Below are 27,217 nucleotides of genomic sequence, written 5' to 3'. Positions count from 1 at the left end.
CAGAGGGGCCCCTGAGACTGAGAACTTCTCCAGCAGGACAAATACTTGGCTGCTCCAAACCCCAACCTATTTATGCTCCCCCCCCCCCAGCTCTGCTATAGCTGGGACCTCAATAAACATCAGTAGGTTCCAGCAGGACTTCATCAGAGGGGCCCCTGAGACTGAGAACTTCTCCAGCAGGACAAATACCTGGCTGCTCCAAACCCCAACCTATTTATGCTCTCCCCCCCCCCCCCCCCCAGCTCTGCTATAAATGGGACCTCAATAAACATCAGTAGGTTCAAGCAGGACTTCATCAGAGGGGCAGCAGCCCCCCGAGGCTGGGAACTTCTCCAGCAGGACAAATACCTGGCTGCTCCAAACCCCAACCTATTTATGCTCCCCCCCCCCCCAGCTCTGCTATAGCTGGGACCTCAGTGAACATCAGTAGGTTCAAGCAGGACTTCATCAGAGGGGCAGCAGCCCCCGAGGCTGGGAACTTCTCCAGCAGGACAAATACCTGGCTGCTCCAAACCTCAGCCTATTTATGCTCCCCCCCCCCCCAGCCACCTACTAGGCACACCTCCCCAGGGCTTGGCCATAAATATTCAAGCTGCCCATTTGACTCTCCCGGCCCCTCTGTGTTCTGGAAGCCTCCAGAAGGTAGGGGGAAGCAACGAAACGGAAACCCGTGAAATCTAGAACAGCCCAAAGAAATCGATAGCTGCTCCAGTGATTGCGAAGGAGCCGCCCACACACTACGAGAGAGCAATGGAGGCCGGAGCTGTACAGGTGAGGATCACCTCATTGAGCGGAAACAATAGACCCCCCCAATAATATGGAGAGGGGACAGAAAATGAGAGCAAAGAGCTTGTTAGCCCCTCACATCCCCGTCATGATATTGTACAACCAATACCGTCCAGATAATTCTCTGCTATCCGTCTACAGAGAGACCGGCATAGATCACATGACCAATGAGGATGGAGAAGGACCGGAGTCACATGACTGAGAGGATACTAAATCTCACCCTGGAGATCATCTACCTGCTGATTGGAGAGGTGAGGAGGATTCTGGGAGGTCACATGACATCACTCTTATCTCTATTATTAAAACACAGACCTGACCGGAGAGGTGAGGGGGATTCTGGGAGGTCACATGACATCACACAGACCTGACCGGAGAGGTGAGGGGGATTCTGGGAGATCACATGACATCACACAGACCTGACCGGAGAGGTGAGGGGATTCTGGGAGGTCACATGACATCACACAGACCTGACCGGAGAGGTGAGGGGATTCTGGGAAGTCACATGACATCACACAGACCTGACCGGAGAGGTGAGGGGGATTCTGGGAGATCACATGACATCACACAGACCTGACCGGAGAGGTGAGGGGAATTCTGGGAGGTCACATGACATCACACAGACCTGACCGGAGAGGTGAGGGGGATTCTGGGAGGTCACATGACATCACACAGACCTGACCGGAGAGGTGAGGGGATTCTGGAAGGTCACATGACATCACACAGACCTGACCGGAGAGGTGAGGGGGATTCTGGGAGGTCACATGACATCACACAGACCTGACCGGAGAGGTGAGGGGGATTCTGGGAGGTCACATAACATCACACAGACCTGACCGGAGAGGTGAGGGGGATTCTGGAAGGTCACATGACATCACACAGACCTGACCGGAGAGGTGAGGGGGATTCTGGGAGGTCACATGACATCACACAGACCTGACCGGAGAGGTGAGGGGATTCTGGGAGGTCACATGACATCACACAGACCTGACCGGAGAGGTGAGGGGGATTCTTGGAGGTCACATGGCATCACACAGACCTGACCGGAGAGGTGAGGAGGGTTCTGGGAGGTCACATGACATCACACAGACCTGACCGGAGAGGTGAGGGGGATTCTGGGAGGTCACATGGCATCACACAGACCTGACCGAAGAGGTGAGGGGATTCTGGGAGGTCACATGACATCACACAGACCTGACCGGAGAGGTGAGGGGGATTCTGGAAGGTCACATGACATCACACAGACCTGACCGGAGAGGTGAGGGGGATTCTGGGAGGTCACATGACATCACACAGACCTGACCGGAGAGGTGAGGAGGATTCTGGGAGGTCACATGACATCACACAGACCTGACCGGAGAGGTGAGGAGGATTCTGGGAGGTCACATGACATAACAGACCTGACCGGAGAGGTGAGGGGGATTCTGGAAGGTCACATGACATCACACAGACCTGACCGGAGAGGTGAGGGGATTCTGGGAGGTCACATGACATCACACAGACCTGATCGGAGAGGTGAGGGGGATTCTGGGAGATCACATGACATCACACAGACCTGACCGGAGAGGTGAGGGGAATTCTGGGAGGTCACATGACATCACACAGACCTGACCGGAGAGGTGAGGGGGATTCTGGGAGGTCACATGACATCACACAGACCTGACCGGAGAGGTGAGGGGATTCTGGAAGGTCACATGACATCACACAGACCTGACCGGAGAGGTGAGGGGATTCTGGAAGGTCACATGACATCACACAGACCTGACCGGAGAGGTGAGGGGGATTCTTGGAGGTCACATGGCATCACACAGACCTGACCGGAGAGGTGAGAAGGGTTCTGGGAGGTCACATGACATCACACAGACCTGACCGGAGAGGTGAGGGGGATTCTGGGAGGTCACATAACATCACACAGACCTGACCGGAGAGGTGAGGGGGATTCTGGAAGGTCACATGACATCACACAGACCTGACCGGAGAGGTGAGGGGGATTCTGGGAGGTCACATGACATCACACAGACCTGACCGGAGAGGTGAGGGGATTCTGGGAGGTCACATGACATCACACAGACCTGACCGGAGAGGTGAGGGGGATTCTTGGAGGTCACATGGCATCACACAGACCTGACCGGAGAGGTGAGGAGGGTTCTGGGAGGTCACATGACATCACACAGACCTGACCGGAGAGGTGAGGAGGGTTCTGGGAGGTCACATGACATCACACAGACCTGACCGGAGAGGTGAGGGGGATTCTGGGAGGTCACATGACATCACACAGACCTGACCGGAGAGGTGAGGAGGATTCTGGGAGGTCACATGACATCACACAGACCTGACCGGAGAGGTGAGGAGGATTCTGGGAGGTCACATGACATCACACAGACCTGACCGGAGAGGTGAGGAGGATTCTGGGAGGTCACATGACATAACAGACCTGACCGGAGAGGTGAGGGGGATTCTGGAAGGTCACATGACATCACACAGACCTGACCGGAGAGGTGAGGGGGATTCTGGGAGGTCACATGACATCACACAGACCTGACCGGAGAGGTGAGGGGGATTCTGGGAGGTCACATGACATCACACAGACCTGACCGGAGAGGTGAGGGGGATTCTGGAAGGTCACATGACATCACACAGACCTGACCGGAGAGGTGAGGGGGATTCTGGGAGGTCACATGACATCACACAGACCTGACCGGAGAGGTGAGGGGATTCTTGGAGGTCACATGGCATCACACAGACCTGACCGGAGAGGTGAGGAGGGTTCTGGGAGGTCACATGACATCACACAGACCTGACCGGAGAGGTGAGGGGGATTCTGGGAGGTCACATGACATCACACAGACCTGACCGGAGAGGTGAGGGGATTCTGGAAGGTCACATGGCATCACACAGACCTGACCGGAGAGGTGAGGAGGGTTCTGGGAGGTCACATGACATCACACAGACCTGACCGGAGAGGTGAGGGGGATTCTGGGAGGTCACATAACATCACACAGACCTGACCGGAGAGGTGAGGGGGATTCTGGAAGGTCACATGACATCACACAGACCTGACCGGAGAGGTGAGGGGGATTCTGGGAGGTCACATGACATCACACAGACCTGACCGGAGAGGTGAGGGGATTCTGGGAGGTCACATGACATCACACAGACCTGACCGGAGAGGTGAGGGGGATTCTTGGAGGTCACATGGCATCACACAGACCTGACCGGAGAGGTGAGGAGGGTTCTGGGAGGTCACATGACATCACACAGACCTGACCGGAGAGGTGAGGGGGATTCTGGGAGGTCACATGGCATCACACAGACCTGACCGGAGAGGTGAGGGGATTCTGGGAGGTCACATGACATCACACAGACCTGACCGGAGAGGTGAGGGGGATTCTGGAAGGTCACATGACATCACACAGACCTGACCGGAGAGGTGAGGGGGATTCTGGGAGGTCACATGACATCACACAGACCTGACCGGAGAGGTGAGGAGGATTCTGGGAGGTCACATGACATCACACAGACCTGACCGGAGAGGTGAGGAGGATTCTGGGAGGTCACATGACATAACAGACCTGACCGGAGAGGTGAGGGGGATTCTGGAAGGTCACATGACATCACACAGACCTGACCGGAGAGGTGAGGGGATTCTGGGAGGTCACATGACATCACACAGACCTGATCGGAGAGGTGAGGGGGATTCTGGGAGATCACATGACATCACACAGACCTGACCGGAGAGGTGAGGGGAATTCTGGGAGGTCACATGACATCACACAGACCTGACCGGAGAGGTGAGGGGGATTCTGGGAGGTCACATGACATCACACAGACCTGACCGGAGAGGTGAGGGGATTCTGGAAGGTCACATGACATCACACAGACCTGACCGGAGAGGTGAGGGGATTCTGGAAGGTCACATGACATCACACAGACCTGACCGGAGAGGTGAGGGGGATTCTTGGAGGTCACATGGCATCACACAGACCTGACCGGAGAGGTGAGAAGGGTTCTGGGAGGTCACATGACATCACACAGACCTGACCGGAGAGGTGAGGGGGATTCTGGGAGGTCACATAACATCACACAGACCTGACCGGAGAGGTGAGGGGGATTCTGGAAGGTCACATGACATCACACAGACCTGACCGGAGAGGTGAGGGGGATTCTGGGAGGTCACATGACATCACACAGACCTGACCGGAGAGGTGAGGGGATTCTGGGAGGTCACATGACATCACACAGACCTGACCGGAGAGGTGAGGGGGATTCTTGGAGGTCACATGGCATCACACAGACCTGACCGGAGAGGTGAGGAGGGTTCTGGGAGGTCACATGACATCACACAGACCTGACCGGAGAGGTGAGGAGGGTTCTGGGAGGTCACATGACATCACACAGACCTGACCGGAGAGGTGAGGGGGATTCTGGGAGGTCACATGACATCACACAGACCTGACCGGAGAGGTGAGGAGGATTCTGGGAGGTCACATGACATCACACAGACCTGACCGGAGAGGTGAGGAGGATTCTGGGAGGTCACATGACATCACACAGACCTGACCGGAGAGGTGAGGAGGATTCTGGGAGGTCACATGACATAACAGACCTGACCGGAGAGGTGAGGGGGATTCTGGAAGGTCACATGACATCACACAGACCTGACCGGAGAGGTGAGGGGGATTCTGGGAGGTCACATGACATCACACAGACCTGACCGGAGAGGTGAGGGGGATTCTGGGAGGTCACATGACATCACACAGACCTGACCGGAGAGGTGAGGGGGATTCTGGAAGGTCACATGACATCACACAGACCTGACCGGAGAGGTGAGGGGGATTCTGGGAGGTCACATGACATCACACAGACCTGACCGGAGAGGTGAGGAGGATTCTGGGAGGTCACATGACATCACACAGACCTGACCGGAGAGGTGAGGAGGATTCTGGGAGGTCACATGACATAACAGACCTGACCGGAGAGGTGAGGGGGATTCTGGAAGGTCACATGACATCACACAGACCTGACCGGAGAGGTGAGGGGATTCTGGGAGGTCACATGACATCACACAGACCTGATCGGAGAGGTGAGGGGGATTCTGGGAGATCACATGACATCACACAGACCTGACCGGAGAGGTGAGGGGAATTCTGGGAGGTCACATGACATCACACAGACCTGACCGGAGAGGTGAGGGGGATTCTGGGAGGTCACATGACATCACACAGACCTGACCGGAGAGGTGAGGGGATTCTGGAAGGTCACATGACATCACACAGACCTGACCGGAGAGGTGAGGGGGATTCTTGGAGGTCACATGGCATCACACAGACCTGACCGGAGAGGTGAGGAGGGTTCTGGGAGGTCACATGACATCACACAGACCTGACCGGAGAGGTGAGGGGGGTTCTGGGAGGTCACATGACATCACACAGACCTGACCGGAGAGGTGAGGGGGATTCTGGGAGGTCACATGACATCACACAGACCTGACCGGAGAGGTGAGGAGGATTCTGGGAGGTCACATGACATCACACAGACCTGACCGGAGAGGTGAGGAGGATTCTGGGAGGTCACATGACATCACACAGACCTGACCGGAGAGGTGAGGAGGATTCTGGGAGGTCACATGACATAACAGACCTGACCGGAGAGGTGAGGGGGATTCTGGAAGGTCACATGACATCACACAGACCTGACCGGAGAGGTGAGGGGGATTCTGGGAGGTCACATGACATCACACAGACCTGACCGGAGAGGTGAGGGGGATTCTGGGAGGTCACATGACATCACACAGACCTGACCGGAGAGGTGAGGGGGATTCTGGGAGGTCACATGACATCACACAGACCTGACCGGAGAGGTGAGGGGATTCTGGAAGGTCACATGACATCACACAGACCTGACCGGAGAGGTGAGGGGGATTCTGGAAGGTCACATGACATCACACAGACCTGACCGGAGAGGTGAGGGGGATTCTGGAAGGTCACATGACATCACACAGACCTGACCGGAGAGGTGAGGGGGATTCTGGGAGGTCACATGACATCACACAGACCTGACCGGAGAGGTGAGGGGGTTTCTGGGAGGTCACATGACATCACTCTGGTCTAGTCTGGCCAATAGACCATGTTCTTCTTGTAGACATTGTGGGAACTCTCATCTACAGCACGCGGCCACTCGCTCTCTTCTTCTTTAACGGCCATTTTAGCCCAATTTTATTTAAGAGAAAGTTCCATAAATTTCCCTCACAGGTTTCAGCATTTCACTCTTCACAAGAAAACCTCAGATATTCAGCCTCCTGGATTGTACACACATTTCTGGCCTTCCACTTCCGGCTCACAGCGGACTCCTTCCCAAAATGGCTTTTTGCACACAGCTGGCAGCCCCTTTGCAAACACACAGCTGGCAGCCCCTTTGCAAACACACAGCTGGCAGCCCCTTTGCACACACACAGCTAGCAGCCCCTTTGCACACACACAGCTGGCAGCCCCTTTGCACACAGCTGGCAGCCCCTTGCTGCTCTGGCTCCCTCCTCTCATAGGTGGAGCCCTCCTGACTCCTGGGCAATGATCTCCTGTCTGCCGGGGTGGAGCCCTCCTTACTCCTGGGCACTGACCTCCTGTCTGCCAGGGTGGAGCCCTCCTGACTCCTGGGCAATGATCTCCTGTCTGCCGGGGTGGAGCCCTCCTGACTCCTGGGCACTGACCTCCTGTCTGCCGGGGTGGAGCCCTCCTGACTCCTAGGCAATGATCTCCTGTCTGCCGGGGTGGAGCCCTCCTGACTCCTGGGCACTGACCTCCTGTCTGCCGGGGTGGAGCCCTCCTGACTCCTGGGCAATGATCTCCTGTCTGCCGGGGTGGAGCCCTCCTGACTCCTGGGCAATGACCTCCTGTCTGCCGGGGTGGAGCCCTCCTGACTCCTGGGCACTGACCTCCTGTCTGCCGGGGTGGAGCCCTCCTGACTCCTAGGCAATGATCTCCTGTCTGCCGGGGTGGAGCCCTCCTGACTCCTGGGCAATGATCTCCTGTCTGCCGGGGTGGAGCCCTCCTGACTCCTGGGCACTGACCTCCTGTCTGCCGGGGTGGAGCCCTCCTGACTCCTGGGCAATGATCTCCTGTCTGCCGGGGTGGAGCCCTCCTGACTCCTGGGCACTGACCTCCTGTCTGCTGGGGTGGAGCCCTCCTGACTCCTGGGCAATGATCTCCTGTCTGCCGGGGTGGAACCCTCCTGACTCCTGGGCACTGACCTCCTGTCTGCTGGGGTGGAGCCCTCCTGACTCCTGGGCAATGATCTCCTGTCTGCCGGGGTGGAGCCCTCCTGACTCCTGGGCAATGACCTCCTGTCTGCTGGGGTGGAGCTCTCCTGACTCCTGGGCACTGACCTCCTGTCTGCCGGGGTGGAGCCCTCCTGACTCCTAGGCAATGATCTCCTGTCTGCCGAGGTGGAGCCCAGAATCATGGTTTGGCCTGCACACACCTGTGCACTCAGTGTGCTGGATGTTCACAAAACCTGGACCCAGGATTGGAGATTTCATCCCTCCCAGATCACTCCGAAATCTCCCGGCTCCGGGTCCCAAAACAGGCTTTGAGAACCAACGAGGAAACTGACAAACCAGTTCCCTCTGAAATAAGCAACCCGCCTGGAGCCCCTCAACCTGCCTGGGTGAGAATCCCGGGTTATAAGCTTGATTCAGACCGTGGCAGGATCCCGCGCTGCCACATATCCCCCCTTTGTTTTGACCCCGTAGGGGGCGGAACACAAATCTAAACTCCTCCTTTAGCCCTTCTGTGCCGGGTATCACCTGTAAAGGTCCAATCCTGTCTGACTTCATTTTCATCAAAGGGAGACGCTACTCCCTACCCCGAGAGGTGACTTCCCCTGTCTCCCCTTACTTGGGCTCTACGACACCCCCGCGCCTTTTTACGAGTGCGCTTCCAATAGCGTGGTCTTCCTAATTTCCTTGAGACTATACTAGTGTCACGGTCTGGGTCAGGTTCAGGTTCAGAGACCAGTTGCTATAGCAGTGTAAGGCTTACCTGAAACCAGCAGGATTGGTCCACCAGCGGGTCACCCTGGGAATGACGCAGGCTCACCTGAGGTGCGGGGTCTAAGCACCAACCGGTCTTCACCAGACCTCCTAATGGTGGAGATGGATTTGGCTGCGTGTTGGTACCAGGTCACAGATCTCAGGATCACCCCACCAGGGAATGAGCAATCTGGAAACCAGTAGCAGATCGAACAGGTTAAGGATCAAGCAGAAGCGGAGTCAGTCAACAAGCCAAGGGTCGGTCACAAGTGGTAGTAGATGAGGCAGAATCGTAGTCCAGGAACAAGCCAAGGGTCGGTCACAAACGGTAGTAGATGAGGCAGAATCGTAGTCCAGGAACAAGCCAAGGGTCAGTCACAATCGGTAGATGAGGCAGAATCGTAGTCCAGGAACAAGCCAAGGGTCGGTCACAAGCGTTAGTAGATGAGGCAGAATCGTAGTCCAGGAACAAGCCAAGGGTCAGTCACAATCGGTAGATGAGGCAGAATCGTAGTCCAGGAACAAGCCAAGGGTCATTCACAAGCGTTAGTAGATGAGGCAGAATCATAGTCCAGGAACAAGCCAAGGGTCGGTCACAAGCCAAGGGTCATTCACAAGCGTTAGTAGATGAGGCAGAATCGTAGTCCAGGAACAAGCCAAGGCTCAGTCACAATCGGTAGATGAGGCAGAATCGTAGTCCAGGAACAAGCCAAGGGTCAGTCACAATCGGTAGATGAGGCAGAATCGTAGTCCAGGAACAAGCCAAGGGTCAGTCACAATCGGTAGATGAGGCAGAATCGTAGTCCAGGAACAAGCCAAGGGTCGGTCACAAGCGGTAGTAGATGAGGCAGAATCGTAGTCCAGGAACAAGCCAAGGGTCATTCACAAGCGTTAGTAGATGAGGCAGAATCGTAGTCCAGGAACAAGCCAAGGGTCAGTCACAATCGGTAGATGAGGCAGAATCGTAGTCCAGGAACAAGCCAAGGGTCGGTCACAAGCGTTAGTAGATGAGGCAGAATCGTAGTCCAGGAACAAGCCAAGGGTCAGTCACAAGCGGTAGTAGATGAGGCAGAATCGTAGTCCAGGAACAAGCCAAGGGTCAGTCACAAGCGGTAGTAGATGAGGCAGAATCGTAGTCCAGGAACAAGCCAAGGGTCAGTCACAAGCGGTAGTAGATGAGGATGAGGCAGAATCGTAGTTCAGGAACAAGCCAAGGGTCAGTCACAAGCGGTAGTAGATGAGGCAGAATCGTAGTCCAGGAACAAGCCAAGGGTCAGTCAACAAGCCAAGGGTCGGTCACAAGCGGTAGTAGATGAGGCAGAATCGTAGTCCAGGAACAAGCCAAGGGTCAGTCAACAAGCCAAGGGTCGGTCACAAGCGGTAGTAGATGAGGCAGAATCGTAGTCCAGGAACAAGCCAAGGGTCAGTCACAAGCGGTAGTAGATGAGGCAGAATCGTAGTCCAGGAACAAGCCAAGGGTCAGTCACAAGCGGTAGTAGATGAGGCAGAATCGTAGTCCAGGAACAAGCCAAGGGTCATTCACAAGCGTTAGTAGATGAGGCAGAATCATAGTCCAGGAACAAGCCAAGGGTCGGTCACAAGCCAAGGGTCATTCACAAGCGTTAGTAGATGAGGCAGAATCGTAGTCCAGGAACAAGCCAAGGGTCAGTCACAATCGGTAGATGAGGCAGAATCGTAGTCCAGGAACAAGCCAAGGGTCGGTCACAAGCCAAGGGTCGGTCACAAGCCAAGGGTCAGTCAACAAGCCAAGGGTCATTCACAAGCGTTAGTAGATGAGGCAGAATCGTAGTCCAGGAACAAGCCAAGGGTCGGTCACAATCGGTGGATGAGGCAGAATCGTAGTCCAGGAACAAGCCAAGGGTCGGTCACAAGCGGTAGTAGATGAGGCAGAATCGTAGTCCAGGAACAAGCCAAGGGTCGGTCACAAGCGGTAGTAGATGAGGCAGAATCGTAGTCCAGGAACAAGCCAAGGGTCAGTCACAAGCGGTAGTAGATGAGGCAGAATCGTAGTCCAGGAACAAGCCAAGGGTCAGTCACAAGCGGTAGTAGATGAGGCAGAATCGTAGTCCAGGAACAAGCCAAGGGTCGGTCACAAGCGGTGGTAGATGAGGCAGAATCGTAGTCCAGGAACAAGCCAAGGGTCGGTCACAAACGGTAGTAGATGAGACAGAATCGTAGTCCAGGAACAAGCCAAGGGTCATTCACAAGTGTTAGTAGATGAGGCAGAATCGTAGTCCAGGAACAAGCCAAGGGTCAGTCACAAGTGTTAGTAGATGAGGCAGAATCGTAGTCCAGGAACAAGCCAAGGGTCAGTCACAAGCGTTAGTAGATGAGGCAGAATCGTAGTCCAGGAACAAGCCAAGGGTCGGTCACAAGCGGTAGTAGATGAGGCAGAATCGTAGTCCAGGAACAAGCCAAGGGTCATTCACAAGCGTTAGTAGATGAGGCAGAATCGTAGTCCAGGAACAAGCCAAAGGTTGGTCACAAGCGGTAGTAGATGAGGCAGAATCATAGTCCAGGAACAAGCCAAGGGTCGGTCACAAATGGTAGTAGATGAGGATGAGGCAGAATCGTAGTCCAGGAACAAGCCAAAGGTCGGTAACGAAGGTATAGACGGCAGCAGGAGAGACAAGCAGGATATTGGCTGGTGAAGGCACAATAATCTGGCAAACAGGAAGTGCAGAGACATGGCTTTTATCAGGAAGGTCATGGGAGGAGCAAGGGGTTCAAGGTTCATGATAAACAAGGTCAAGGTAGGATCATCTAAATAATTGTTAAGGGAGCTGTCCAGCATTCCAGGTGGCTCAGCAAGAAGAAATATTGCAGGATGCCGCGCTGCCACAACATGTAGATGATGTCAGATGATTGATATCGGTTTCTCTTTCTCCTGATCTGTAGGATTATGTTGTAGTGAAGAAGTCTAGTGGGGAGCCAATCTCAGGAGGATGGAGCAGGACCCAGAGCCCCACCATGGTGCCTCCCCCTCGTTCTCCGATACCTGAGAGGAACAAAGAGCAGAAGATCCTGGAACTGACCTCTATGATGGTCCATCTGCTGACAGGAGAGGTGAGCGGTGCCGGGAATTCTGGGACATTCTCCAGTAACAGACAAGGGATGTGTCTGGATGGTGACTGTATCATTGTGTGTGTCAGGTTCCTATAAGGTGTCAGGGTGTCACTGTCTATTTCTCCATGGAGGAGTGGGAGTATTTAGAAGGACACAAGGATCTCTACAAGGATGTCATGATGGACAATCAGCCGCCCCTCACATCACCGGGTAAGAGGAGACTTTATTGTAAAGGAGAGAACAGTACGGAGGATCCACCTAGATCCCCCATCATCTGATAAACACATAGAAACAATGGATTCAGTCAGTGTGTGTGTTTCCTACAGATGGATCCAGTCATGGGAACCCACCAGAGAGATGTCCCCGTCCTCTGTATTCTCGGGATTCCACACAGGAAGGTCACACCATCCCTCACCATCATCAGGTAGATGGATCCAGTCATGGGAACCCACCAGAGAGATGTCCCCGTCCTCTGTATTCTCGGGATTCCACACAGGAAGGTCACACCATCCCTCACCATCATCAGGTAGATGGATCCAGTCATGGGAACCCACCAGAGAGATGTTCCCGTCCTCTGTATTCCCGGGATTCCACACAGGAAGGTCACCCCATCCCTCACCATCATCAGGTAGGTGGGTCGGATCATCTAGAGCATGGATTTGTTATGTGAGCGTATATCTTAGATGTTCTTGTTGATCCTCCTCTTGGTTTAGGGTGAAGATCTGATGGATATGAACGTTGAAGGTAACACAGAAGAAGAAGAGGCGTATGTGAGGGATGATCAGCAGTCTATGGAGGAGGATGGAATAACGGGGACATTTATAGAGGAGGACACTCCTACAGAGATCAGCACAGGTGGGTCATGAACACTAAATCCATTCCTCCACCCATACTGCTCACTGATTGGTCCAGAGTAGGGCGGGGACTGGGTGATATCAGCCTGTAATCCCCTGGTCACTTTCCTGAGCTGTGTTCCCCGTCCTGTATTCCTGGATTTCTCTCGGATAATCTTCCTTCTCTGTGCTGCAGACACAATTTATGTCTCTAGACTGGATTTATGGAGGTTCTGGGGTTCAGCCGGCAGCAAAATGTGGATTTATGGCAAAGGTGTCACTCAACCACTGGTGGCTGAATACCGATATTATGAGTCCTGACTCCTACACGGTGCAATTTATATTGAATGTTATGTAGGCCTAAGCCCTGCGCTTAATACTTTGTACATTTCATAAAAGACAGTTCTGGTTGTTTCCTCACTCTCTGACTAAGGTCCATGACCTGGTAGGAGAGCAGATGAGCCATTTCCTAGTTCCCTTGAGGGTGGAATTGTAAGCTCCTCAGAGACCAAGCTGCCTGATGTGGGCGGAGTCCTGGTTTGGGGGGAACCAATCAGCTCCTGTCTAGTAATCCTCTTTGTCTTTGTATTTTAGTCCATGGCTGGGAGATGAGGAAAACCTCCGAGGATTGTCTCACTTTGTCTCCAGACTGAAAAGTAGAAGATGAGGACATCACACAGTATAGTCCAGGAGAAAACCCGGCTCCCTCCAATGTCCATCCGGCACCACCCAGTGTAGATGGACCATCATGTTCCTGCTATCCTGAGGAACCTCAGACTGTGAGGGACGGTGTTGTCCTCCCAACAGATGTCCATCCAGTGCCCAACAGTGTAGATGGACCATCATGTTCCTCCTATCCTGAAGAACCTCAGACTCTGAGGGACGGTGTTGCCCTTCCAACAGAGGTCCATCCAGTGCCCAACAGTGTGGATGGACCATCATGTTCCTCCTATCCTGAAGAACCTCAGACTGTGAGGGACGGTGTTGTCTTTCCAACAGATGTCCATCCAGTGCCCAACAGTGTAGATGGACCATCATGTTCCTCCTATCCTGAAGAACCTCAGACTGTGAGGGACGGGGCCGTCCTTCCACAAGAGAAGAGGTTCTCCTGCACCGAGTGCGGGAGATGGTTCCTATTTAACTCCGGCCTCATAGCACATAAAAGAACTCACACGGGGGAGAAGCCGTATTCCTGTACTGAGTGCGGGAAAAGTTTCCTTTTTAAATCTGGCCTTAAAGTACATGAAAGAACTCACACGGGTGAGAAGCCGTATTTCTGCCCCGAGTGCGGGAAATGTTTTTCAGATCAGTCACATCTTTACAGACATCGGAGATCGCACACGGGGGAAAAGCCGTTTTCCTGTCCTGAGTGCGGGAAATGTTTTTCAGACAAGTCCAGTCTTAACAGACATCAGAGGTGTCAAACGGGGGAGCAGCCTTGTTCCTGTTCTGAGTGCGGGAAATGTTGTATAAAAAAATCAGAGCTTGTCACACACCAGAGATCTCACACAAGAGAGAAGCCGTATTCCTGTCCCGAGTGCGGGAAATGTTTTTCACAGAAGTCTAATCTTTACAGCCATCAGAGATTGCACAGGGGGGAGAAGCCGTATTCCTGTCCCGAGTGCGGGAAATGTTTTTCATTGAAGTACAATCTTTACGCTCATCAGAGAGTGCACACGGGAGAGAAGCCGTATGCCTGTCCTGAGTGCGGGAAATGTTTTGCACAGAAGTCCTGTCTGCACACACATCAGAGAGTGCACACGGGCGAGAAGCCGTATTCCTGTTCTGAGTGCGGGAAATGTTTTGTAAAAAGATCAACCCTTGTCAATCATCAAAGGTTTCATGCTGGAGAAATGTCACATTCCTGTTCTGTGTGCGGGAAATGTTTTGTAAAAAAATCAGACCTTGTCAAACATCACAGGTCTCACACAGGGAAAAAGGCGTATTCCTGTCCTGAGTGCGGTAAATGTTTTTCAAGGAAGAACAATCTTACCAGTCATCAGCGAGTGCATATGGGGGAGAAGCCGTATTCCTGTCCCGAGTGCGGAAAATGTTTTTCACAGAAGTCCAATCTTTATAAACATCTGAGGTCTCACACGGGGGAGAAGCCATTTTCCTGTCCTGAGTGCGGGAAATGTTTTTTGCAGAAGTCCGATCTTTACAGACATCAGAGATCGCACACGGGGGAGAAGCCGTATCCTTGTCCCGAGTGCGGGAAATGTTTTGCACAGAGGTCCAGCCTTTACACGCATCAGAGATCTCACACGGGGGTGAAGCCGCTTACCTGTCCTGAGTGTGGGAAATGTTTTTCGCAGAAGTCCGATCTTTACAGACATCAGAGGTTGCACACGGGGGAGAAGCCGTATCCCTGCCCTGAGTGCGGGAAATGTTTTTCACAGAAGTCTGACGTTAGCAGACATATGCAGAGATCTCACATAGGGAAGAAGTCGTAGTCCTGTTCTAAGTGCGGGAAATGTTTTTCATAAAAGTTTGATCTTTCCACACATCAGAGATCTCACACGGGGGAGAAGCTGTAGTCCTGTTCTAAGTGCGGGAAATGTTTTTTCACACAAGTCCAATCTTTCCAGACATCAGAGATCTTACATGGGGGAGAAGCTGTAGTCCTGTTCTAAGTGCGGGAAATGTTTTTGTGTGGAAAGGCCGGCTGCCTGATACTTTGGGGCAATGTAGTGTGTATATAAATAAAAAAAATCTAATTTATTTATGAAACAAAAATAAAATGGTTAAAATACAGAGTTCGTGCATTCTGCCTCTTCTTTTTTTTTTTTATCACCCCCCCATTATAAACAACTCAGAGACCCCACAACAAGCCAGCTGGGAGGAGGTCCAGTCGAACGTCATTTCCTCAACATGTTTCACGGTTGTTATTACGGCTTCCTTGGGAGGGTAGAGGCTTCACAGAACGTTCTAGAGGAGAAAAGAGATGTCTGATCTCCGTGATGTACAATGTATAGAGCCGGCAGAAAGCATCGGACAACAACTGTGGAAACGTACAATGTATCAATTGTGACACCATAAACGTACTCCGAAACACCGGCCACTTTATGGGGTCCGCCTGTTCAACAGCTCGGGAACACGAATTACTAACCAGCCAATCGCACGGCAGCAACTCAATGCATTTAGGCATCTAGACGTGGTGAAGGCGACTTGCTGATGTTCAAACCGAGCATCAGAATGGGGAAGAAAGGGGATTTGAGTGACTTTTTGAATGTGGCATGGTTGTTGGTGTCAGATGGGCCGGTCTGAGGATTTCAAAAACTGCTGATCTCCTCCTGGGATGTACCCGCACAACCATCTCTAGGAAAATCCAGACTCATCAGACCAGGCCACGTTTCTCAGATCTTCTGTTGTCCAATTTTGGTGAACCTGTGCGAATTGCAGCCTCCGTTTCCTGTTCTTAGCTGACAGGAGTTGAACCCGGTGTGGTCTCAACTGACAGGAGTGGCACCGGGTATGGTCTCAGCTGACAGGTGTGGCAACCGGTGTGGTCTCGGCTGACAGGAGTGGCACCCGGTGTGGTCTCGGCTGACAGGAGTGGCACCCGATGTGGTCTTAGCTGACAGGAGTGGCACCCGGTGTGGTCTTCTGCTGTTGTAGCCCATCTGCTTCAAGGTTGGACGTGTTGTGCATTCAGAGATGGTATTCTGCATACCTTGGATGTAACGAGGGGTTATTGGAGTTACTGTTGTCTTTCTATCATCTGGAACCAGTCTGCCCATTCTCCTCAACAAGGCATTTCCCTCCACACAACTGCCACTCACTGGATATTTTCTCCTTTTCGGACCATTCTCTGTAACCCCCTAGAGATGATTGTGTGGGAAAATCCCAGTAGATCAGCAGTTTTTAAAATCCTCAAACTAGCCGTTTGGCATCAACAACCATACCACTCCTGTCAGCTGAGACCACACCGGGTGCCACTCCTGTCAGCTGAGACCACACCGGGTGCCATTCCTGTCAGCTAAGAACAGGAAATGTAGGCGACAATTCACACAGGTCACCAACATTGGATAATAGAAGGTTGTAAAACTGTTGCCTGGTCTGATGAGTCTGGATCTCCCTAGAGATGGTTGTGCATGAAAATCCCAGGAGATCAGCAGTTTTTGAAATCCTCAGACCGGCCCGTCTGGTGCCAACAGCCATGCCATATTCAAAGTCACTCAAATCCCCTTTCTTCCCCGGTTTGAGGTTCAGCAAGTCGTCTTCACCACGTCATGATAACGACTCCAAACACACCCCCAAGACCACCACTGCCTTGCTAAAAAAGCTGAGGGTGAAGATGATGGACTGGCCAAGCATGTCTCCAGACCTGAACCCTATTGAATATCTGTGGGGTGTCCTCAAACAGAAGGTGGAGGAGCGCAAGGCCTCTAACATCCACCAGGTCTGTGATGTCATCATGGAGGAGTGGAAGAGGGAAGGTGGAGGAGCGCAAGGTCTCTAACATCCACCAGCTCCGTGATGTCGTCATGGAGGAGTGGAAGAGGACTCCAGTGGCAACCTGTGAAGCTCTGGTGACCTCCATGCTGAAGAGGGTGAAGGCAGTGTTGGAAAATAATGGCGGCCACACAGAATATTGACACTTTGGGCCCAATTTGGACCTTGTCACTTAGGGGGGGACTCACTTCTGGGGGATACTGTGTATGAATATATATATTTACAGTTGTGTTGAAAATACTAGCAGTCAGACATCACTAACCGGATCAATCACTGTTTTTGGTGGAAATGATATTCCTACATGGCAGATAATTTCCTAGCAGGTGTAGTAGAGTCATAGAAATCCAACAGACCCGACAGTCATGACATGCATGCTGCTGATTCTGTGTCATTGAATCACTCATTGAAAGGGGCGTGTTCACAATAATAGCCGTGTGGAGTTCTATTAGTGAGGTCATTCATTCTTTGATAAACAGGTGGCAATTATTGCCCTTATTTAAGGAAGGAAGGCAGCAAAAGTTGGACATGCTGGTTACAGTGCATTTCTCTCTGAAATTCTGAGGAAAATGGGTCTTTCCAGACATTGTTCAGAAGAACAGCGTACCTTGATTAAAAAGTTGATTGGAGGGGAAAACATATAAAGAAGTGCAGAAAATGATCGGCTGCTCAGCTAAAATGATGGCAAATGCTTTAAAATGGCAACCAAAACCTGAAAGACGCGGAAGAAAGCGAAAAACTACCATTGGAATGGATAGAAGAATAGCCAACATGGGGCGGACTCAGCCAACAATCAGCTCCAGGAAGATGAAAGAAGGTGTGGCGTTCCCTGTGAGGACTCAGCCAACAATCAGCTCCAGGAAGATGAAAGAAGGTGTGACGTTCCCTGTGAGGACTCAGCCAACAATCAGCTCCAGGAAGATGAAAGAAGGTGTGGCGTTCCCTGTGAGGACTGTTACAATTAGAAGACGCCGATGTGAAGCCAAGCTATCTGCAAGAAGTCCCCGCAAAGTCCCACTGTTGGGAAAAAGACGTGCTGAAGAGGTTACAATCTGCCAAAGAGCACATTGACTGGCCTAAAGAGAAATGGCGCAACATTTTGTGGACTGATGGAAGTAAGATTGTTCTTTTTGGGTCTAGTGGGCGGAGACAGTTTGTCAGACGACCCTCAAACACTGAATTCAAGCCACAGTACACTGTGAAGACCGTGAAGCATGGTGGTGCAAGCATCATGATATGGGGATGTTTCTCATACTACGGTGTTGGGCCTATTTATCGCATACCAGGGATCATGGATCAGTTTGAATCCATCAGAATACTTGAAGAGGTCATGCTGCCTTATGCTGAAGAGGAAATGCCCTTGAAATGGGGGTTCCAACAAGACAACGACCCCAAACACACCAGTAAACGGGCAACATCTTGGTTCCAGCCCAACAAGATGGATGTTATGGAGTGGCCAGCCCAATCCCCGGATCTTCATCCAATAGAAAACTTGTGGGGTGACATCAAAAATGCCGTTTCTGAGGCCAAACCAAGAAATCGAGAAGAACTGTGGAATGTGGTCCAATCATCCTGGGCTGGAATACCTGATCACAGGGGCCAGAAGTTGGGGGACTCCATGCAACACAGATGTACAGCAGTTCTCAGAAACAGTGCGACTACAACCAAATATTCATGAAGTCATTCAAAGGAAAGCAAAATCTTCAAACATTTCTCAGTTTATATAGTGAATGTTGGAGTTTGTAAAGAAGAATACAAACATGGCCATTTTTTTGAACCGTCTAATATTCACTTTTCTTCCATTTTTTTAGAGGAACAACACAAATTTGATGTATTTTTCTTCCTGTTGTGATTTGGAATAGAATGTGTCGTGTTCCCAATGCATTTGTGTGGATGGAAATAAAAGGATTAGAAGGATTTGCAGCTTTAGTCACTTTTATCATCACACAGATATTATTTTGAACACAACTGTACACACACATCATACGCTCACATACTGTAAATGTACTTTTTTATTCAGGTGCTATTAGTAACAAAGGAACATACAAACTTTGTAACACCGGGAGATATTTTGCTGATGTAAATCTTTCTAAGAAAGTATATCTAAAATAAAGCTGATCAGCACTGTGAGAATGTTATATTATATCTTTAGAACATTAACATTTCTATATTGTGTTATATTTATACTCCTTTATGTATGTAGAAACAAATTCTTCACTGGCAGTGACATGGTCAGGAAAATATGATGGCCAAAAGTCTCCCACACTCCACCATCTCTTTTTACGTCCCATTGAATGTTCTAGTCTGGCCTATTTACCAAGGTCATGTATATGTTATATGTCTCCCCCTCTCTGTTGGGGTCCCTCAAGGCTCTGTCCTCGGGCCCCTTCTCTTCTCCATCTACACCTCCTCCCTTGGCCAACTCATACACTCTCATGGCTTCAACTACCACCTCTACGCTGACGACATGCAAATCTATCTCTCAACCCCCCACCTCACCCGCTCACTTTCCGCCCGAATCACACACCTACTGAGCGACATATCAGACTGGATGTCACTCCATTTCCTCAAATTAAACCTTTTCAAAACCGAGCGCCTAGTCTTCCCCCAAGCCCGCGCTACATTCAGTGTCCTCCACCCCTCTCTGCCAATCTCTCCACTGGCCTCCACTCAGTGTCCTCCACCCCCCTCTGCCAATCCCTCCACTGGCCTCCATTCAGTGTCCTCCACCCCCCTCTGCCAATCCCTCCACTGGCCTCCACTCAGTGTCCTCCACCCCTCTCTGCCAATTCTGTCCACTGCCCTCCACTCAGTGTCCTGCACCCCTCTCTGCCAATCCCTCCACTGGCCTCCACTCAGTGTCCTCCACCCCTCTCTGCCAATCCCTCCACTGGCTTCCATTCAGTGTCCTCTACCCCTCCTCTGCCAATCCCTCCACTGGCCTCCACTCAGTGTCCTCCACCCCCCTCTGCCAATCCCTCCACTCAGTGTCCTCCACCCCTCTCTGCCAATCCCTCCACTGTCCTCCACTCAGTGTCCTCCACCCCCCTCTGCCAATCCCTCCACTGCCCTCCACTCAGTGTCCTCCACCCCTCTCTGCCAATCCCTCCACTGCCCTCCACTCAGTGTCCTCCACCCCCCTCTGCCAATCCTTCCACTGGCCCCTATTCAGTGTCCTCCACCCCTCCCTGCCAATCCCTCCACTGGCCTCCACTCAGTGTCCTCCGCCCCTCTCTGCCAATCCCTCCACTGGCCTCCACTCAGTGTCCTCCACCCCTCTCTGCCAATCCCTCCACTCAGTGTCCTCCACCCCTCTCTGCCAATCCCTCCACTCAGTGTCCTCCACCCCCCTCTGCCAATCCCTCCACTCAATGTCCTCCACCCCTCTCTGCCAATCCCTCCACTGCCCTCCACTCAGTGTCCTCCACCCCCCTCTGCCAATCCCTCCACTGCCCTCCACTCAGTGTCCTCCACCCCTCTCTGCCAATCCCTCCACTGACCTCCACTCAGTGTCCTCCACCCCTCTCTGCCAATCCCTCCACTGGCTTCCGATTGCCCAACGCATAAAATTCAAAATATTTACACTGACGTACAAAGCTGTTCATTATACTGCCCCAAACTACATCACCGACCTGATATCCATCTACCACCCAAAACGCACACTCCGCACCTCACAAGACCTCCTTCTCTCTAGTTCCCTGGTCTCCTCCTCCCATGCCCATCTCCAGGACTTCTCCAGGGTGTCACCCATCCTATGGAACTCACTTCCCCAATCCATCAGACTGTCACCTACTCTCCTCTCCTTTAGGCGCACCCTGAAAACCCATCTCTTCAGGGAAGCCTACCCCACCCCCTGCTAACTTGCCAACCTCCTCCACTCTTCCTACCACTCCATCCCCCACAGCTATCTCCTCCTGTGCCACCATCCCCTGCCTCCTAGATTGTAAGCTCCAAGGATCAGGGCCCTCGAACCCCTCGTGTATCACATTGTATTGGTATTGTTCTGTCTCATGTATTGCCCCCATTGTAATGTACAGCGCTGAGCCAACTATTGGTGCTTTATAAATACTGTATAATAATAAATGACTTGTTTCCCATTATATTGATATTTCCATCTTGTATCTCTTTGTTGTTCCTTTGGTGCCTTCTCCTTCTGACAGACTTTCATGACTCCATTTGTGTGTCTCGTTCTTGTGTGTCCATGTTTGCGTCATGTACACATCTTGTGGAGGTGGACGGTGGGACTCTAGGGTGGGAACACTAAACCGATATTAGATATTGTTACACAACGCTGTACTAGATTTGGGGAATTACTGGAATTCATTTTATTTTGATATTAGAAATCCATCATATCTGGCTCATCTTGTGGAGGTATATAGTGAGCCTGTAGTGTGGGAACACCGGGATGGTTTCGGCAACTCATCATAGAAGTCACATCTTGCAGAGGTGGACGGTGAGGCTCTGGTACAGGAACACCAAAGCAATGTTAGAACTCCATTATGTTTGTGAAGGTGGATGGAGAGACTCTGGTGCCGGTACAGCAGGATGACGTTGGTTACTCATTACATGAGACACATTTTACAGAGGTGGACGGTGAATCTCTGGTACAGGAACACCAAAGCAATGTTAGAACTCCATTATGTTTGTGAAGGTGGATGGAGAGACTCTGGTGCCGGTACAGCAGGATGACGTTGGTTACTCATTACATGAGACACATTTTACAGAGGTGGACGGTGAATCTCTGGTACAGGAACACCAAAGCAATGTTAGAAATCCATTATGTTTGTGAAGGTGGATGGAGAGACTCTGGTGCCGGTACAGCAGGATGACGTTGGTTACTCATTACATGAGACACATTTTACAGAGGTGGACGGTGAGGCTCTGGTACAGGAACACCAAAGCAATGTTAGAAATCCATTATGTTTGTGAAGGTGGATGGAGAGACTCTGGTGCCGGTACAGCAGGATGACGTTGGTTACTCATTACATGAGACACATTTTACAGAGGTGGACGGTGAATCTCTTGTGCTGGAAAACAAAGATGGTGTTGATAAGGCATTGTAATAACCTTGTGAATATATTGCATACAATTATAAAAGGTAGAGATTAATATTAGCTGATATACAGCATATGGACTGCTAATAACAAACAAATGTGTATGCCATGAGCAGGAGCAGACTGCTGGCCAAGGTGAGAGGACCTAATTACTCATAGTGCTGGGGTCCGGAACTGAATTATTATTACTATACAGTATTTATAAAGCACCAATAGTTGGCTCAGCGCTGTACATTACAGAGGGGGACAGAACATGTGACAGAACAATACCAATACAATGTGATACATGAGGGGATCGAGGGCACTGATCCTTGGAGCTTACAATCTAGGAGGGAGGGGGTGGTGGTACAGGAGGGGATAGCTGTGGGGGTGGAGTGGTAGGAAGAGTGGAGGAGACTTGCAATTAGCAGGGGATGAGGTAGGCTTCCCTGAAGAGATGGGTTTTCAGGGTGCGCCTAAAGGAGAGGAGGGTAGGTGATAGTCTGATGGGTTGGGGTAGGGAGTTCCAGAGGATTGGTGATGCCCTGGAGAAGTCCTGGAGGCGGGCATGGGAGGAGGAGACCAGGGAACTAGAGAGAAGGAGGTCTTGTGAGGAGCGGAGACTGCGTGTTGGGTGGCACTTGGATATTAGGTCAGTGATGTAGTTCGGGGCAGTTTGGTGGACGGCTTTGTATGTCAGTGTTAGGATTTTGAATTTGTTCTGTTGGGCAATCAGAAGCCAGTGGAGGGATTGGCAGAGGGGGGTGGAGGACACTGAGTGGAGGCCAGTGGAGGGATTGGCAGAGGGGGGTGGAGGACACTGAGTGGAGGCCAGTGGAGGGATTGGCAGAGAGGGGTGGAGGACACTGAGTGGAGGCCAGTGGAGGGATTGGCAGAGGAGGGTGGAGGACACTGAGTGGAGGCCAGTGGAGGGATTGGCAGAGAGGGGTGGAGGACACTGAGTGGAGGCCAGTGGAGGGATTGGCAGAGGGGGGTGGAGGACACTGAGTGGAGGCCAGTGGAGGGATTGGCAGAGGGCGGTGGAGGACACTGAGTGGAGGGATTGGCAGAGGGTGGTGGAGGACACTGAGTGGAGGCCAGTGGAGGGATTGGCAGAGGGGGGTGGTGGAAACTGAGTGGAGGCCAGTGGAGGGATTGGCAGAGAGGGGTGGCGGACACTGAGTGGAGGCCAGTGGAGGGATTGGCAGAGAGGGGTGGAGGACACTGAGTGGAGGCCAGTGGAGGGATTGGCAGAGAGGGGTGGAGGACACTGAGTGGAGGCCAGTGGAGGGATTGGCAGAGAGGGGTGGAGGACACTGAGTGGAGGCCAGTGGAGGGATTGGCAGAGAGGGGTGGAGGACACTGAGTGGAGGCCAGTGGAGGGATTGGCAGAGAGGGGTGGAGGACACTGAGTGGAGGCCAGTGGAGGGATTGGCAGAGGGGGGTGGAGGACACTGAGTGGAGGCCAGTGGAGGGATTGGCAGAGAGGGGTGGAGGACACTGAGTGGAGGCCAGTGGAGGAATTGGCAGAGAGGGGTGGAGGACACTGAGTGGAGGCCAGTGGAGGGATTGGCAGAGGGGGGTGGAGAACACTGAGTGGAGGCCAGTGGAGGGATTGGCAGAGGGGGGTGGAGAACACTGAGTGGAGGCCAGTGGAGGGATTGGCAGAGGGGGGTGGCAGAAACTGAATGGATAGGATAGTGGCCAGTAACCAACAGCACTAACAGAGGAATAGATAAATGTTGGGGGCTGGAGGGGACAGTCAACCAAACTAACATCAGAACCAGAATAACTGGAAGGTATACTCCGATACCAGAGAATTGGGCAAGTTGTGGCCACATATCTAAAAGACAAATTCTGAGTCTGGGTGAGCTTTTCCACCTATAGCAACCCCCTATCAGCCTTTTAAGGTGCCTAGTTACCCCCAGGACTTACTACTTAGCAAACCCCATTGCTGCAAGCGTGTGCTCGAAAGTCCAGGGTGTCCTGGAGAAGTGACACAACCAAGACTGGAAAGACAAACTGAAGACTCACTAAATCTAGAGCAATAGACAGATGTAGCACCCTCCTAGTTTAGCTAGGGGGAGCTAGACTTCAATGGTTAGACAGGGGCTGAGCAGCAGCTCAGATATAATAGGCAGAGTGGGGCAAAATGTGGTCAAGGCTGAGAGGCTCTGCAGGCCAGCCCCTGTGGAATTTCACTCTGCTCTAGGGCTTTTGGAGAAAGGCCTTAGAGGCAGTGGTTAGATCTAAGGAGTGGCTGGCTGCACTCTTGAGGGGTCCTAGCCAATCCCCAACAAGAGGTTGTCAAGGGGCTGGACACCCTTTAAAAGTGTTGGAGCCTGCTCAGTAGCAGGAGAGTGGAGTGCGGGAAAAGAGTCGGGTGAAAGAAAGAGAGAGGAAGATGTGAGACTGAGGAAGGAGTCTGCCAGGAGGCCTAGTGGGATGGGGCTGCCTGTGAGCATCGAGATGGAAAGGTGGAAAGCTTGGAACTCATTGGCCTCCTGAGAGAGGTCATCTACTAGGTGCACTGTCCAGCAGCATCAGCTGCCACCCTCTCATAGAGTTTGACTGGCCGCCGGCACTGGGGCTGAACCGTGCACCTGGGTACTGTTTGCCTATTGCAGGGGAGTGTTCCTCAGCAGATAGTGCAATAAGAAACAATATTGGTGAGTTATGAAAATGTATGTCCCCCTGACCAATCACTAAGAGGTTTACTGCCAGTGGGGAATGATATGGGATGACCTTCCAGAAGGGTCTTTGTCCTTGGGCTCCTGTCAGGAGAGGAGATCCTTGCCTCCTGGGCTCCTGTCAGGAGAGGAGATCCTTGCCTCCTGGGCTCCTGTCAGGAGAGGAGATCCTTGCCTCCTGGGCTCCTGTCAGGAGAGGAGATCCTTGCCTCCTGGGCTCCTGTCAGGAGAGGAGATCCTTGCCTCCTGGGCTCCTGTCAGGAGAGGAGATCCTTGCCTCCTGGGCTCCTGTCAGGAGAGGAGATCCTTGCCTCCTGGGCTCCTGTCAGGAGAGGAGATCCTTGCCTCCTGGGCTGTTGCCAGGAGAGGAGATCCTTGCCTCCTGGGCTCCTGTCAGGAGAGGAGATCCTTGCCTCCTGGGCTGTTGCCAGGAGAGGAGATGGTGTGGGAGGTCTTTGCCCCACAAGCCTGCTTCCCGGGGAGGGTCCATACTAAAAGAGAGGCATGAGCCTAGGGCCTACAGAATTCAAGCTGCTTTATGGAGGGTACATTAAGAAGGTGTGAAGCAGGAACATGGCTGCCTGTGTGGAGCATTCTAAGGAAGGACTTCCCTGCTGAATGGTGTCCTGGAGAGTATAGGCTGCTGGTGGACAGTGTAAGAATTTCCAGGAGGTACTTGAGCAGCCTGGTTGCCTACTAATACAGGTTGCAAGGCCCAGCTTAGAGGTCCATAGCCTGCATTGACTGTAGCTACTAGACAGGTCTGGCACCAATATTTGCCTATTTTGGGGTATCCTGTACCCTAACCCTCTCTCCTGAGCCTATTGCACTTTAATAAACTCTCTGAAAGAGTCTGAAGTGACAGAGGCCCAACTCCTTGTCAATGAGGTCAGGGTGTCAAAGCTTCCACCCTAAGAGGTGAAATACTAGCCCACATACGGGGGAGTCCTCCTCATCTTCCCAGGGGTAAGGAGGTACAACATTAATTATCAGCTCCATTTGAATTTTGGGTTCTTTAGCTTAAGGAAATCCTAAGTCACTTTGTTTTCTGCATTACTTTAACCTCTTCAGTAAAGTCCAGATGTATCTTCTCACTACTCTCCATCGTTCTATTAGGGAATCTAAACAGAGATCAGAAAATCTACATGTTTGAAATTAAAGAGCCCATTGGACCTTTGCAACACAACCATATGTCCATCTGCCTATACTTCAGCCAGTGGATCGCTAAAGGATCAGTCCACCAAGGACCAATCATTGAGATCTTGGCAGACGTTCCGTCTCCTGTCTCTTTCTTCTATCACCTGACCTTCCCAGCTTCCTAGGCTTCATCTGTAACTCAACTACTTGCCAACCGCAGATATCCAAATGACGGCTACACTGCGGCCGGCCAGTCCTGGGTGGGGGTCATATGACGTCCTCCCAGAACGCACTCTCCATCGCGCCCCCGGCGATCTCCTACTGACACAGCTGATCACGTGATGTGGTAAAAGGCCAATGACAGCGGTCTATTACCACATGATTAGCTGTGTCCAATGACACGCTGATCACCGGGAAATGCAATTGCCGGTTCTCGGCTGCACTTTCCTTGCGCTGTCAGATCGTGGGGAAAGTACTGCAGAGAACCGGCAGTTGTCAGAGCGGGGATCGGCACCGATGATTGGTACCCACCAGTGCCACCCAGCAGTGCCACACACCTGTTCCCAGCAGTGCCACCCACCAGTGCCACCCAGCAGTGCCACACACCTGTTCCCAGAAGTGCCCCCACCAGTGACAGTAGTGCACCCACCTGTGCCCACCTGTGCCCACCAGTGCCACCCACCAGTGACAGTAGTGCACCCACCTGTGCCCAGAAGTGCCACCCACCAGTGCCCATCAGTGCAGCCCAGCAGTGCTGCCAGTCAGTGCCCAGCGGTTGTACCAGTCAATGCCACCTATCAGTGCTTTCTATCAGTACCCATCATCAGTGTCACCTATCAGTGCCGCCTATCCGTGACACCTCATTAGTGCCGCCTATCAGCTCCCATCAGTGCCCATCAGTGCTGCCTCATCAACGCACATCAGTGAAGGAGAAAAGTGACCTGTTTGAAAAATGTTATAATAGAAACAAAGAAAGTTTTTTTTTCAAATTTGCAGGGGGTAGAAGTGCCCTGTAGGCAGGAAGGGGGTAGAAGTGCCCTGTAGGCAGGAAGGGGGTAGAAGTGTCCTGTAGGCAGGAAGGGGGTAGAAGTGCCCTGTAGGCAGGAAGGGGGTAGAAGTGTCCTGTAGGCAGGAAGGGGGTAGAAGTGTCCTGTAGGCAGGAAGGGGGTAGAAGTG

General features: G+C 52.2%; 1 pseudogene across 1 annotated transcript; it reads left to right on the top strand.

The window, feature by feature from the left end:
• Window positions 1–266: 266 nt before the first annotated feature.
• LOC149428519 (uncharacterized) lies at window positions 267–15,485 on the top strand (annotated as a pseudogene). Its single transcript, XR_016310720.1, has 7 exons — window positions 267–771; window positions 928–1,037; window positions 11,729–11,896; window positions 11,983–12,106; window positions 12,223–12,524; window positions 12,610–12,747; window positions 13,386–15,485. The product of XR_016310720.1 is annotated as an uncharacterized LOC149428519 (transcript).
• The last annotated feature ends 11,732 nt before the right edge of the window (window positions 15,486–27,217 follow it).

This window comes from Staurois parvus, unplaced genomic scaffold (assembly GCF_062004578.1).
Source record: "Staurois parvus isolate SC_StPar_1 unplaced genomic scaffold, SC_StPar_1.0 ptg003168l, whole genome shotgun sequence".
In the NCBI taxonomy this organism is placed as follows: Eukaryota; Metazoa; Chordata; class Amphibia; order Anura; family Ranidae; genus Staurois; species Staurois parvus.
Note: the sequence above shows the minus strand (reverse complement) of the source record. Positions and strands in the feature narration are given on the sequence as shown.